At 37.4% G+C, this 13639-nt stretch overlaps 1 protein-coding gene across 5 annotated transcripts in view; it reads right to left on the bottom strand.

Moving 5' to 3' along the window:
- Positions 1-13639, bottom strand: part of PTGER3 (prostaglandin E receptor 3) — a 192690-nt gene that overhangs the window by 164526 nt on the left and 14525 nt on the right. The gene's annotated exons all lie outside the window — the stretch shown is intronic.

The following is a 13639-nucleotide window of genomic DNA, read 5'->3' as shown; positions in this document are numbered from 1 at the left end:
AGCCCAGAATATATTACATTGTAGATTTATAAATTTTGTAGTTTTGAATTAACAAGTGAATGAATAATAATAGTAGGGTGTATCCTACCCATTTGTGGGTAACAGATTCTAGAGTTTTCATCTAATGAACAAATCCACTAATATTTATCCCTATTTAAGACTCTGGTTGGGGCTTCCTAGGTGGTGCAGTGGTTAAGAATCCGCCTGCCAATGCGGCAGTTACGGGTTCAATCCCAGCTCCAGGAAGATCCCACATGCTGCAGAACAACTAAGCCCGTGTGCCAAAAAAAAAAAAAGACTCTGGTCTCTTTTTTTATTCCTTTCTGTTATTATAATTAGCCAACATGACAGCTTCAATTTAGACTGTAAGCACAGCTTTAATAGACTTTAAACACATCTTATCTTTCATGATTTTAACTAGAATGTTCATAGCTACAGCAGTAACATGGAAGAGGATGAAGAGTTGGGCTATAAAATCAACAGGAGAAGCAAATATTTAAAATAAAACAGATGTGTGGGCAAGATGATGGAATAGGAAGACCCTGAACTCACCTCCTCCGATAGGCATACCAAAGTTACAAACTTTTAGAGAGATACTATCTATGAGAACTACCTGAGGCTAGCAGAAAAGATTTTCCACAGCTAAAGATATAAAGAAGGAACCACAACAAGACAAGTAGGAGGGATGGAGATGCAGTATAGTCAAGACCCATATCCCTGAGTAGGTGATCCATAAACAGGAAGATAATTACAATTGCAGAGGTTGTCCCCAAAGACTGAGGGGTCCAGGCCCCACATAGGGCTCCTCAACCCAGAGGTCCTGCACTGGGAAGATAAGCACCCAGATGTTTGGCTTTGAAGGCCAGCAGGGCTTGTGTATGAGAGAGCTACAGGGCTATAGGAAATAAGGATTCCACTCTTGAAGAGTGCATGCAAAATCTCACACTCTCCAAAATCCAGCTCAAAGACAGGAATTTGAAAGGAGCCTGGGTCAGGCCCACTTGCTGATCTTGGAGAGTCTCCTGGAGAGGGAGGAGGCAACTGAGACATCCTCTGGGGACACAGATTCTGGCAGCAGCCATTTTGGGGAGCTCATTCAACCATGAGGAAACTTATGTTGGAAGGTGCCATTTTGGAATCTTCCCTCTGCCTATTAATGCCAAGAGTTTACCTGCCCACCAATGAGTTGTCACCAGCCCCAATCCCCCCAACCCCAGTCCCGCACAGCCAGCTACCCCAGGACCCGGTCCTGCCACCAGCAGACTAGCAGCCACCTGGGTCAGAGCCAGCCTTGCCTACCAGTGCACCCATGGTAGTGGGCCCTGCCACAACAGAAGAGCCTACACAGCCCACATAGAGGGTACTCTTAAAGCATATAGCTCTGGTGAGCAGAGGGGAGTGTGCTGATGGGCCCCATAGGACATCTCCTACATAAGGCCACTTCTCCAAGATCAAGGAATGTAACCAACCAACTTAATACTTAGAAATAAACACAGAGAGTTAGGCAAAATGAGAAGACAGAGGAATATGTTTCAAGCAAAGGAACAAGACAAAAGTCTCAGAGGGGGAAAAAAAACTGAATGAAGTGGAGATAAGCAAGCTACCCAATAAAGAGTCAAGATAATGATCATAAAGATGCTTAACAAACTCAGAAGAATGGATGAACACAGTAAGAATTTTAACAAAGTTAGAAAATATAGAGAAGAACCAAACAGAGCTGAAGAATACAATAACTGAAACAAAAAATACACTAGAAAGCATCAAGAGTAGAGTAGATGATACAAAGGAACAGATCAGTGGACTGGAAGACAGAGTAGTGAAAATCACTCAAGCTGAACATAAAAAAGAAAAAAAGAATTTTAAAAAATGAAGATAGTTTAAGAGACCTTTGGGATAACATAAAGCATCCTAACACTCATATTATAAAGGTCCAAGAAGGAGGAGAGAGAAAAAGACAGAAAACTTATTTAAAGAAATAATAGCTAAAAACATTCCTAAACTGGGGGAAAAAACAGACATTCGGATCCAGGAAGCACAGAGAGTCCTAAACAAGATGAATCCAAAGAGGTCCACATCAAGACACATTATAATTTAAATGCAAAAATTAAGATAAAGAGAGAATCTTGAAAGTAACAAGAGAAAAGCAACCAGTTATGTACAAGGAAACTCCCATAAGATTCAGCTGTCTTTTTGGTAGAAAATTTGCAAGCAAGAAGGAAGTGGCAAGATATATTCAAAATGATGAAAGAAAAACCCCTACATCCTGAAAGGCTACCACTCAGATTGGAAGGAGAGATAAAGAGTTTTACAGACAAGCAAAACCTAAAAGAGTTCAGCACCACTCACTAAATTGGTTTTACAAGAAATGTTAAGGGGACTTCTCTAAGTGGAAAAGAAAAAAAAAACAAAATTAGAAACATGAAAATTACAAAAGGAAAAAATCTCATTGGTAAAGGCAAATATACAGTAAAGGTAGTAGATAAGCTACTTATAAAGCGAGTAGGAAGGTTAAAAAACAAAAGTACTAAAATCATCTATATCCAAAATAAGTAGTTAAGGTATACACACAACAAAAAGATGTAAAATATGATGTCAAAAACATTAAAAGTGGTAGAGGGCAGTAAAAGTGAAGGGTTGTTAAAATGTGTTTTAACTTAAGAGATTATCAACTTAAAATAATCACGTATAACATAAGTGGTATACATGAACCTCATGGCAATCACAAACCAAAAACCTATAATAGATACACTCACAAAAAGAAAAAGGGATTTAAACATAACACTAAAGATAGTTATCAAATAATAACAGAAAAGAGCAAAAGAAGGAAAAAAAAAACCTACAAAAAGGACCAGAAAACAATTAACAAGTACATATCTATCAATAATTGCTTTAAATGTATATGGACTAAACGTGCCAATCAAAAGACACACAGTGGTTGGATGAATTGAAAAAAAAAAAAATCCCATACATATGCTGCCTGTAAGAGACTCACTTCAGATCTAAAGACACACAGACTGAAAGTGAAGGGATGGAAAAAGGTATCACATGCAAATGGAAAAAAAAAGAAATGTGGGTTAGCAATACTTATATAAGGGACAAAATAGACTTTAAAACAAAGACTGTAACAAGAGACATAGAAGGACACTATATAATGATAAAGGGATGGATATAACATTTGAAAATATATATGCACCCAACATAGGAGCACCTAAATACATAAAGCATATATTAACAAATATAAAGGGAAAAACTGACAGTAACACAATAATAGCAGGGAATTTTAACACCCCACTTAATATCAATGGACAGATCAGCCAGACAGAATATCAACAAAAAAGCACTGGCCTTAAATGGCACATTATACTAGATGGACTTAATAGATATATACAAATCATTCCATCTAAAAGCCACAGACTACACATTCTTTTCAAGTGCATCTGGAAAATTTTCCAGGATAGATCCCATGCTAGCCAAAAGACACGTCTCAATAAATTTAGGAAAACTGAAATCATATTAAGCATTTTTTTTGACCACAAGAGAATGAGACTAGAAATCAACTAAGAGAAAAAAGCTGCAAAAAACACAGACACATGGAGGCTAAACAATGCTACCAAACAACCAGTGGGTGACTGAAGCATCAAAGAGGAAATTAAATACCTGGAGACAAATGAAAATGGAAACACAACAATCCAAAATCTGTGGGACACAGTAAAAGTAATTCTAAGAAAGAAGTCTATAGTGATGCAAGTCTATCTCAGGAAACAAACAAACAAAATCTAAAATAATCTAATTTTACACATAAAGGATTAGAAAAAGAAGAACAAACAAAACCTAAAGTTCTTAGGAGGAAAGAAATAATAAAGATTAGAGCAGAAAAAATGAAATAGAGAGTAAAACACAATAGAAAACAGACTCATAGATACAGAGAAAAATTGGTTGCCAAAAGGGAGGGAGGTGGGAGCACAAAATTGTTGAAGGGATTAATAGGTACAAACCTCCAGTTATGTGATAAATACTAATGGGGATGTAACAGCATAAGGAATATGTTCAATAATAATATGTATTTTTTCCAATTATAGTTTTCTCCAGATATATGTCCAACAGTGGGATTGCAGGATCACGTGGTAACTCTATTTTTAGTTTTTTAAGGAAGCTACATGCTGTTTTCCATAGTGGCTGTATCAACTTACAATCCCACCAACAGTGTAGGAGGGTTCCACATCTCCACACCATCTCCAGATTTTATTATCTATAGACTTCTTTGATTTTTATTTATTTTTATTGAAATATAGTTGACATACAATATTACGTTTTAGGTATACTACATAATGATTTTACATTTGCATACATAACTAACCATCTGTTCCATACAAAGTTATTACAATGTTACTGAACATAATATAATGTTAGGAAGTGGCATAATTTTTTTCTTTGACATTAAGAACCTTCTATGATTTCCTGACTGTGAAAGGAAGCTCAGCCTCCAATGCCTCAATCTTTTTAAAGAGAACTGTTTTAACTGGGTTTAACTTCCACTTTTACTGCTTGGCTTTTGTGAGGGGGGAATGTGGCAACCAAACATTTCTGGTGACTATCCTTTTGGATTTCCAAGTAGCAGCACTGAAGACATTGATTCCTGCAACCCACTCACCTTCCAGACTTGCTATGTTAACAGATATGGCGGTATATTGTAACCTGACTTATAGTAAGTACTATGTAAGTATTAGTTGTTATTGTTTTGGTATTATTAATATTCAGATATTAAATATAATAAAAGGAAGTATAAAAAGTCCACTTATCGTTACCTCCTAACTAGTACATGAATTCCAATGGGAAGAACGTGGCTATGAGACATGACAGAATGGTAACTTGCCATACCCAGTAAAGTCCCTTTTTAACTCCATCATCCATTAAGGGTTATGTAGCAGCCTTGTAATGTATCTTTACGATCACTCTTTCCTTTCAGGCACTATGTAGACGGCAGATGAACACCAACAAGTATCGTGATATTTACATTACAAATGATAAACTTTATTTTTCAAAATGCTCTTCTGAAAAGATTCTGCTTTCCATTTTCAGGAAATCAGACTTTACAAAATCATGTAAGTTATGGTTAACACAATTTTTTTTCAGGTTTGAGCAAAGTTTGAAAAAGATTAAACTCACATTATATGTAGTGTAGGAATAGGGAAACTTATAACCCGTTCATCGTCTATGTTTTCCCCCATTAGGCTGCTTTTGTCTCATCTGCTAATTTAGTTGGATTCACACCATTTGGTCCAACAGCAAAGTAAATGACAGGAACCAGAATTAAGCCAATGTGAGAAAGAAATCTATTTTTTCTGTGACTCAAATGCCAAACTCTTATGAGGATTATAGGCTTCTATGGAAGATAAATAGATCCAAACACCTGAATCCATTAGTTCCCTCTCTCCTTGACCTGTGAGTTCCATGAGAGGAATTTTTATTTCAGTATGAATTTCCCAGGGGAGATCTTAAAAAATTAATAGGAGTAATTATTATAAAATTATTCCTATTATTATCTTAGGGACTTCTGTTGATTTCATTTTAAAACCTATATTTGATGTAAATATTTTCAAGAATAGTTTTGCAGAAATTTGTGAACAGATATTATTGGGACTTGGAAATATCCAGCTCACCACTGCATTGAGCCAGAACAGCTTTGTATCTGCTTCTCTGAAGATACTTATTGAAATAGTTTTCCCAGATAAAACAATTGGAAGATCACTGGTCTAATGCAGCTCTGTCCAAAAGAAAATAATTCAAGCCATAAATGTGAGCCACATGTATGCTTTTAAGTTTTATAGTAACATTTTTAAAAAGTAAAAAGAAACATGTAGAATTGATTTTAATATTTTAAATTTACCAAATATATCTGAAATATATTACTTCCACATGTAATCAATATAAAAATTATGAGCTATTTTACATTCTTTTTGTACATGTTCTTCAAAATATGAAGTGTATTTTACACATATCTCAATTTGGATTAATCATATTCAAGTGTCCAATAACCAAGTGGCTAGTGGCTACCCTATTGGACAGTGCAGGTCTAGTTCTTTATACTTTTTGATAGCCTTCTACCTGTATTCTCTCAATTAAACTGCACAGATGTCATCACTGTAGTGTCCATTACTGGTTGCCTTCTCAACATCCATTCTCCCATCTCCCCTTCTCACTAACACATCTATTTTCATTGAAGACTAAGTGCTTCAGGGCTAACCCCATCCCTAGCTACCAGAAACATCTGGATCAGGGATGATGATATTGAGACAGGAAAGGGGCAGGGCAAAACCTTTAAAAAAATGACATAGCCCAAGGACATGACATAAACTGATTAGAACCAACTAGGTCCAAGACGCGGACAAGTTGACTTCCACTAGACCTTGAGCCGCTACGCTCATTGTAACACATCAGCAAGCTAAATGACACAACCACAGGCACAATGATAGTTTCAAGGCTGACCATAAAGGTCAAAAAGTGGGCAGTGGCCCAATTCCTGTAGATCCCCACCCCTTCCCCAAGATAGTTGGAATACTCCTCCCACTCATTGGCCTATGAAATTACCCACTCCTATAAAAACTGACAACCCCATACACTGGTGCCTCTTACCTTCCAAGATGGCCCACACTCTGTCTATGGAGTGTGGATCTCCCTAAATAAACCTTCTTTTGCTTTACCATAGCTCGCTGGTGAATTCTTTCCTGTGCGAAGCCAAGAAACCACACTTGGCAGCCATCCCAGGGGATCAGACGTGACCTGGGATGTGACCATCCTCTCGCTCCCCACTCTCTTTCCTGCATCAATATGACCCCATACTAGGAAATGAGTTCCAAGAGGAAGTTCTCTAAGGATGTCTGGGGGAAAGTTTCTTCATTTTTAGGAAAGAGCCATAGAAAAACACAGCTTCTCTCTCTTGCTAGAGATGAACTAGGAAGCATGTACTAGCAACCATCCTACTAGCAACCTGAGGGGAAGCCATAGATAGGATGAGGCCAACATCATAGACCACAAAAGAAGGGACAAGCTTTGGTCCTTGATGACAATGCTGAGCTTCTGGATTAATCAGCTCTGAAGGCTGCCCCAACTCTAGGTTTGCAGTTATGCTTTTTATTCTGAAGACACCATGTTATACCATCTCTAATAACAACTGAGGGCAACATAAATATACTGAAACTTTTGAGCATGTTTTGAAGCATTGTTTTTCCCTTCCTTTGTTAGTTTTACTGTTTCCCTGTTGTCGCTAAAATTCCTCATTGTTTAATTGTTATCCCCAGGGCACCTTCCCAAACGTCCTTTATGTTTTTTTCTTTTTTGGATACCAGGCATTAGAACAGCTGTTTTCTAGTGCTTCTACCCACTGCTTCTAATTAATTTCTCTCTTGTTTTACAAAAACAATGCTGTGTTTCCCATCCTTGTATTTTTCAGTCTTTCTAAGAATTTTTATTACTAAGAACAAGGTGGAAACAATGAAAGTTAACAAATAAAGGGAAAGGTGTAATGTTTTTTAAAAAATGCTCACAGGTTTACTGTATAAATTAGTACCATTATTCGTCAGATACAAGCTGCACTGGTGGCTTTGGAATAAGAAACAGTTGGGTTTGATTTGCTCAATACCATTTACCAACTGTGGGACTTAAAGCGGGTTGTTTTCCCAGCAAATGAAAAAATAGTAAAATAAAATAAAATAGATACATATCTTTTCCCTTGAAAAATTTATGTGAAGATTAAAAACCATGTAATATGTGGTTATGGCCAAATTTAAACCTCAATTTTCTGATTCCAAATCTACTGTCCCCTTCAGTTTAGTGCAACTTCATTTCTTCATTCATTCCACAATCATTTATTGAGTGGCTGCTATGGGCCAAGAAGATTTACAGACAAATATGGCAAGGTCTCTGCTCTTTAGCAGTTCACAGTTTACAGTGAATCAGACGAATAAATGGATATTAACAAGAGGGAGGCCATTTCATTTAGCAGTTCATTACACAGGCTATAAAGTCAGACAAATTTGGATTTGAAGGTCAGCTCTGCTTTTTGTTAACTTTGTAACCTTGGGAAAGTTCCTTAACATCTCAAAACCAATTTCCTCATCTGAAAAAGGGGATAGCAGTATCTCCTTGTAGTGTTGTTGGCAGAAGAAAATGCGATTATGTCTGTGAAATGCTAAACTCAGTGCTTGTTGCAAAGCAAGCATTTGTCTACTGTGGGCAATCATCCTTATTGTCATAATAAATATTATGACCATTGTAAATATAACTGTGCATAATTAAGTGAAAAGGGTATGCACATGCATTACGGGGTATAGAAGCTGGGCATTTAAATCAGTTTCCAGGATGAGGGAAACTCTGTCCCCTAAAACAGCAGAAGCTTCTGGAGAGTTTTGAAATACGGAGTTCACACTTCAAAGTGTGAAACTGTGCCAGTCATTCTAGGAACTGCAGATTGATTTCAATAACTGAAGATAGGGATGCTGGGGGAGGAATGGAAAATGAGTGGTAAATGTGGCCAAATCCAAGACCTTAAGGATTAAATAAAGGAATCTGAAGCCTTTTAATCTGGGTGAGAGGGTGCTGGATGGAAACATGCCTGAATTCCACGTTAGAGAGTCACTGTGAACACACTGAAGTTCAGTAGGGCTCTTTTTCTTCTCTATAATTATAAGAAAGAAAAAAAGATGAAAGCAGGTTTACAAGAATCCCAATGGCAATGTATCATGCTAGGAGTTTTAAAACTGTCAAAACAAATTTTCTAATTTTGACTGTAGTCAAACACTTTCCCACTAAGCAAAGAGAACGCAATAAACAGTTTTATTTGTTTTATAAATAGTTCAGTAAAAAGAATAATATTTGTGAATTGTACTAGCTCAAAAATATTTGCCTAGTAAAACTTTACCACTGTATGTGAATGTCCTAAACCTGAAGAGACAGACGGAACTGGATGAAGTTGATGCTGCCCCTTAACAGAAAAAATCCTCCTAAATTGTAGGTATCATATTGAATGGAACCCTTTAACAGTCTGTTATAGGACAAGCAAAAATTCTTGTCACTTCCACAGGGATTTTGACAGTATGTTCTCTAGAAATCCAAGCTCCTAAGAAGGGCAATCATTTAATGAATCAACAAAAATCTGCAAGAAACCCTTAATCACTGTGATTATGTGACCCAGCCAGTTTCTCTGATTATTGGCTATTCTCAATTAATCTGCTCTATTTTGTGTGACATTTTCAATGAAGTAACTTGAAAATATTTTAGTAAACTAATGAAGAAGAGACAACCAATGTGAAAGAAATTATTATAGCATAAAAAATTTAGCTACTACAAATTTCTAGGGGTAGAACTGAGGAGAGTTTTTTAACTGTTCAAATTTTACTATGTGCAACTGAAAGATGGGGATTAAAAAAAAAAAGACCAAACTGATACACTTGTGAAGATTAAATTGGATAATAAAGTAATTCTCAAGCACTTGCATGTAGCAGGCACTCAATAAATATGTCCTTTGTTTTGGGGATCTCTTCAGCTTCCTCTCCACCAGTCTCAGTGCCACTTCAACTCCTCAATAAGTGACATGAACACACACACACACAGGACTTGAAAGATACAACATTACTGTCATAATGTTTCTAAGGATGAATTAGATGGTAACAATGAACACCCATTTTTATTATTAATACCCCAATTTTGAAGAACTTTTTGTATATATTCTAGGTGGGAGAGAAATTCCAGAACCTACCTCTTACTATCAGTTCCTACTTCAAAGACAAATTGCTTCAGGTGTCTGATCCATCTTCTAGTAACCCCTCTATACACCCAGGGGGGCAAAAAACCCAGACTAAAGCAGTCAGGTTTGCCCCCAGGACACAAAGACACAAAAAGCATGCAGCAAACTGTTTTGCAGCAGGATCTTGGCAGTGGCCTGACACTCAGCATCTAGAATAGCCTGTGTCCTGCCTGTCTTCCAAACCTGGCCTACCAGCTTTCCCTCCGATATCCGTTTCACATATGCCCTTTGTGCTTCGAGTCAGATTCTGTTGTTTGAGACCAAGAATCAAGTTGAGGGAGAAGACTAGAGCTCTACAGTCAGAGAATATTCCTGTGTTTTCTGACACTGATCTACAACAGCATTTAATTAGAAATAGATGGTACACTGTGGTAACTTAAAGGGGAGGAAAGTCCAAAAGGGAGGGGATATCTGTATGTGTATGGTTGATTAATTTTATTGTGCAGTGGAGGCTAACACAACATTGTAAAGCAACCATACTCCAATAAAAATTTTTTTTAAAAATCCTAAAAAAAAAAAAGAAATAGATGCTAAAGAAAAAAAAACTCAAGATGTTCCCTAAAATCTTTTATAGAACAAAAGTGAAGAAATTAGGAAATTTACTTCTGGATCCAGGCAACTCCTTAATCTATTCTGGAGGAAATTATTACTGTTAAATAAATTCAAAAATATGCCACCCAGCACGTTGGCCGTTAGCACATCCACTGATTTATATAGAGAAAGTTGACAGATTAACATCAAACCCAGACTGCAATTCACCCTTTATGGAAAAATCAAGAACTTCTTTTTTCTTCTCTTGTTGCCTCACTGTGGTGTTGATGGCGTATTTGTGAGCTTTCAGAACCTTATACAGCTACCTCTGTTCTAGTGGAAACCTCACGTTACACTTTTAACTCACTTCTGCACAATTTTCTGAGCCTAAATCTTTAATCATAGTTTAACAAAACTCACAATAGTCTAAAGATGAAGTGAGGTCCTGAAACTTTATATCATGTATAACTGTTTCTTGTTTTTACAAAAAAAATAAATAATAAGGAAGAAAGAAGGAGGGAGTGGGGAAGGGAAGGATGGAAGGGAGGAAGGGAGGAAGAGAGGAAGGGGAAAGAAAGAGAGGAAGGAAAGAAGGAAGGCAGGAAGGAAGAAGGGAAAGAAAGAAGGAAGGGAGGGAGGAAAGGAGGGAGGAAGAAAAAGAAATTTGTTGAAACAGTGCTTCAAGAAGACATAGTCACTGAAATATTGTATTGCTATAAAAGCTAAATTAGACCCCTATATGCAGGCTGTAAATATAAACCTATTAACCAAAAGCTTTGAAAAAAAGTACGTGGAACCTGGCCAATAAGCTGCAAAGCTATGTCTTAGGTTGGTTTCTTAGAAGCAGAGCCTGAATTAAAGAGTCTGACACAGGCAAGTAGTCAAAGTGAGAGATGAGCCTTCTACAAGGCCACCTTCAGTATCGGCACCCCCAGCAGAGAAATGCCCCACCCCCCACCCCCCTTTATTTTCTCAAACTAGCTGGCTTTAGCTTGGTCTGGATCTTCTTCAGGGATGATGATTCTTATAACACCCTAGTATTTTATAAGCAAACTTTGCTTATTTCCCTTTCTCTCTGACTATTCCAATCTATGTCTCAGAAAAAAAAAAAAAAAATAGCACCCATTAGATAGAACTTAATCCTAAATCTGCCCATTGCTAGCTGTGTAAGCAGTCACTTCCACCTAAGGAGCCAGATGGAAAGTCATTTGTGGACAGACAGCCACCTCACTACCAGAGGTTCAGAGAGGAAGAGAGGACCTTATTTCTTGTCAAAGTCACAGGACAAGGATTAGAGAAATTGCAGAATGTCCTGTAAACTCTTATCTCCAAAATTCTCTATGTGAATACATCCCCTTCTCTACTCCAAACTCAGCTGTCATCATCCCTCACCCAGACCACTTCGACATCTTCTACCTGGTCTCCCTGCTCCTACTCTGGCCTTTCTGCAATCCAGCCTTCACACAGCTTCGAGAAGTCTTTTAAAAACATAAATCCAATAACATCACTCCCCTTCTTCAAATCTTCCCATGTTCTCTTAAAATCATATCAAAACTCCTCTGCATGACCTCACACAATCTGGCCCCCAACATGGCCTCTGACCTCAATTCACAGCACTCTACTCCCTCCCTGTTCATTTCACTTCAGCCACAATGGACTTCTATCCCTTGAGCCCACCTTGAGGTGACAGCCTTTGTTGTTCCCTCTGCTTAGAATGTTCTTCCTGGAGATCATTCATACCTGGTTCTTTCCTTTCACTCAGATCTCAGGTTAAATGTTACCTCTCACTTAAGAGGCACCTTTCTCTGAGGACCCCAGCTACAAAAGTTTCCCAGGCTCCCTCTATCACATCACATTGCTTTATTTTCTTAACAGTATTCATCACAATCTGACTTTCATCTAATTTTGTGATTGACTTTCCCTTTCCACTAGAATGCATGTTCCCTGAGAACAGGAAAATAGTCCGCCTGTTTCACTACCATATTTCCAGCAACTAGAACTGTGCTTGACACTTAGTAGGTACTCAATAAACAATCGCTGGTCGCATGAATGGATAAATGAATTCTGAATGGTCCCCAGCTTTTTTCCCATATTCAAAATTGACAATGGAAAATAACATTGCTGTTTTGAGTCACAACCTCAAGTTTCTCCAAGGAATCATTCAGTAAATAACACACTCCTTGAGGACAAGGACCATACCATTATTCTGTCAGGTTGGAGCACAGTGCCTTACACACAACTGATAGTCAACGAAGTGTCACTTAAATGAATTAATACACCATGGCTCCTGTCTCTGAGATTGTCAAGATAATTTCATGTTATTTTATTGTTATTAACATAGATTTAGTAGAACTCCTTGATACCTAATTTAGAAGTATAGTATTGTATACCTTTAAAATAAAAGATATCTCTAATTAAAATTAGTATTGTTCTACATAAACCAAGGACTAGAATTAGCAACACTTCAATTCAATCAATATAGGAGAAATGAAAATTTCTAATAGGAAGAACAGCTCGATGAATTGGGCTACTTGGAGGCACAATGGCTTGGAGAAAAGAGCTTGGCCATTGAACCTCAGCTTGACTACTTACATTGAGTATTACCTTAAATGAATCACTCAACCTCTTTTAGCTTTAGTTTCTTCATTATCTGTATATTGGAACCTCATAGGATTGTTGTAAGAAATAAAGAAGATTATTTGTGAGAAAGAGCCAGAACCTGAATGTAAGACCTGAAACTATAAAAATCCTAGAGGAAAACATAGGTGGTAAGCTCTTTGACATAGGTCTTGGTGATGATTTTTTGAATCTGACACTCAAAGCAAAAATAAACAAATGAGACTACATCAAATTAAAAAGCTCTTCACAACAAAAGAAACCATCAACAAAATGAAAAGGAAACCTATTGAATGGGAAAAAATGTGTAATTCATATACCTGATAAGGAACTAATATCCTAAATATAAAAAGAACTCAAACAAGTCAATAGCAAATAAACAATCATTTAAAAATGGGGACTTCCCTGGTGGTCCAATGGTTAAGAATCTGCCTTCCATTGTGGGAAACACAGGTTCGATCCCTGGTTGGGGAACTAAGATCCCACGTGCCGAGGGTCAACTAAGCCCGCACACTCTAGAGCCCTCGTGCCACAACTAGAGAGCCCATGTGCTGCAACTAGAGAGAAGCCTGTGCACCACAATGAAGAGCCTGAGCGTCTCAATGAAGGACCCCATGATATTTCTCCAAAAGAAGACATATAGATGGTTAACAAGCACATGAAAAGATGTTCAACATCACTAACCTTCAG

The sequence above is a fragment of the Hippopotamus amphibius genome, chromosome 1 (genome assembly GCF_030028045.1).
Source record: "Hippopotamus amphibius kiboko isolate mHipAmp2 chromosome 1, mHipAmp2.hap2, whole genome shotgun sequence".
Lineage (NCBI taxonomy): Eukaryota > Metazoa > Chordata > Mammalia > Artiodactyla > Hippopotamidae > Hippopotamus > Hippopotamus amphibius.
The sequence above is the reverse complement of the archived record's forward strand: the minus strand, read 5'-3'. Positions and strand labels throughout refer to the sequence as shown.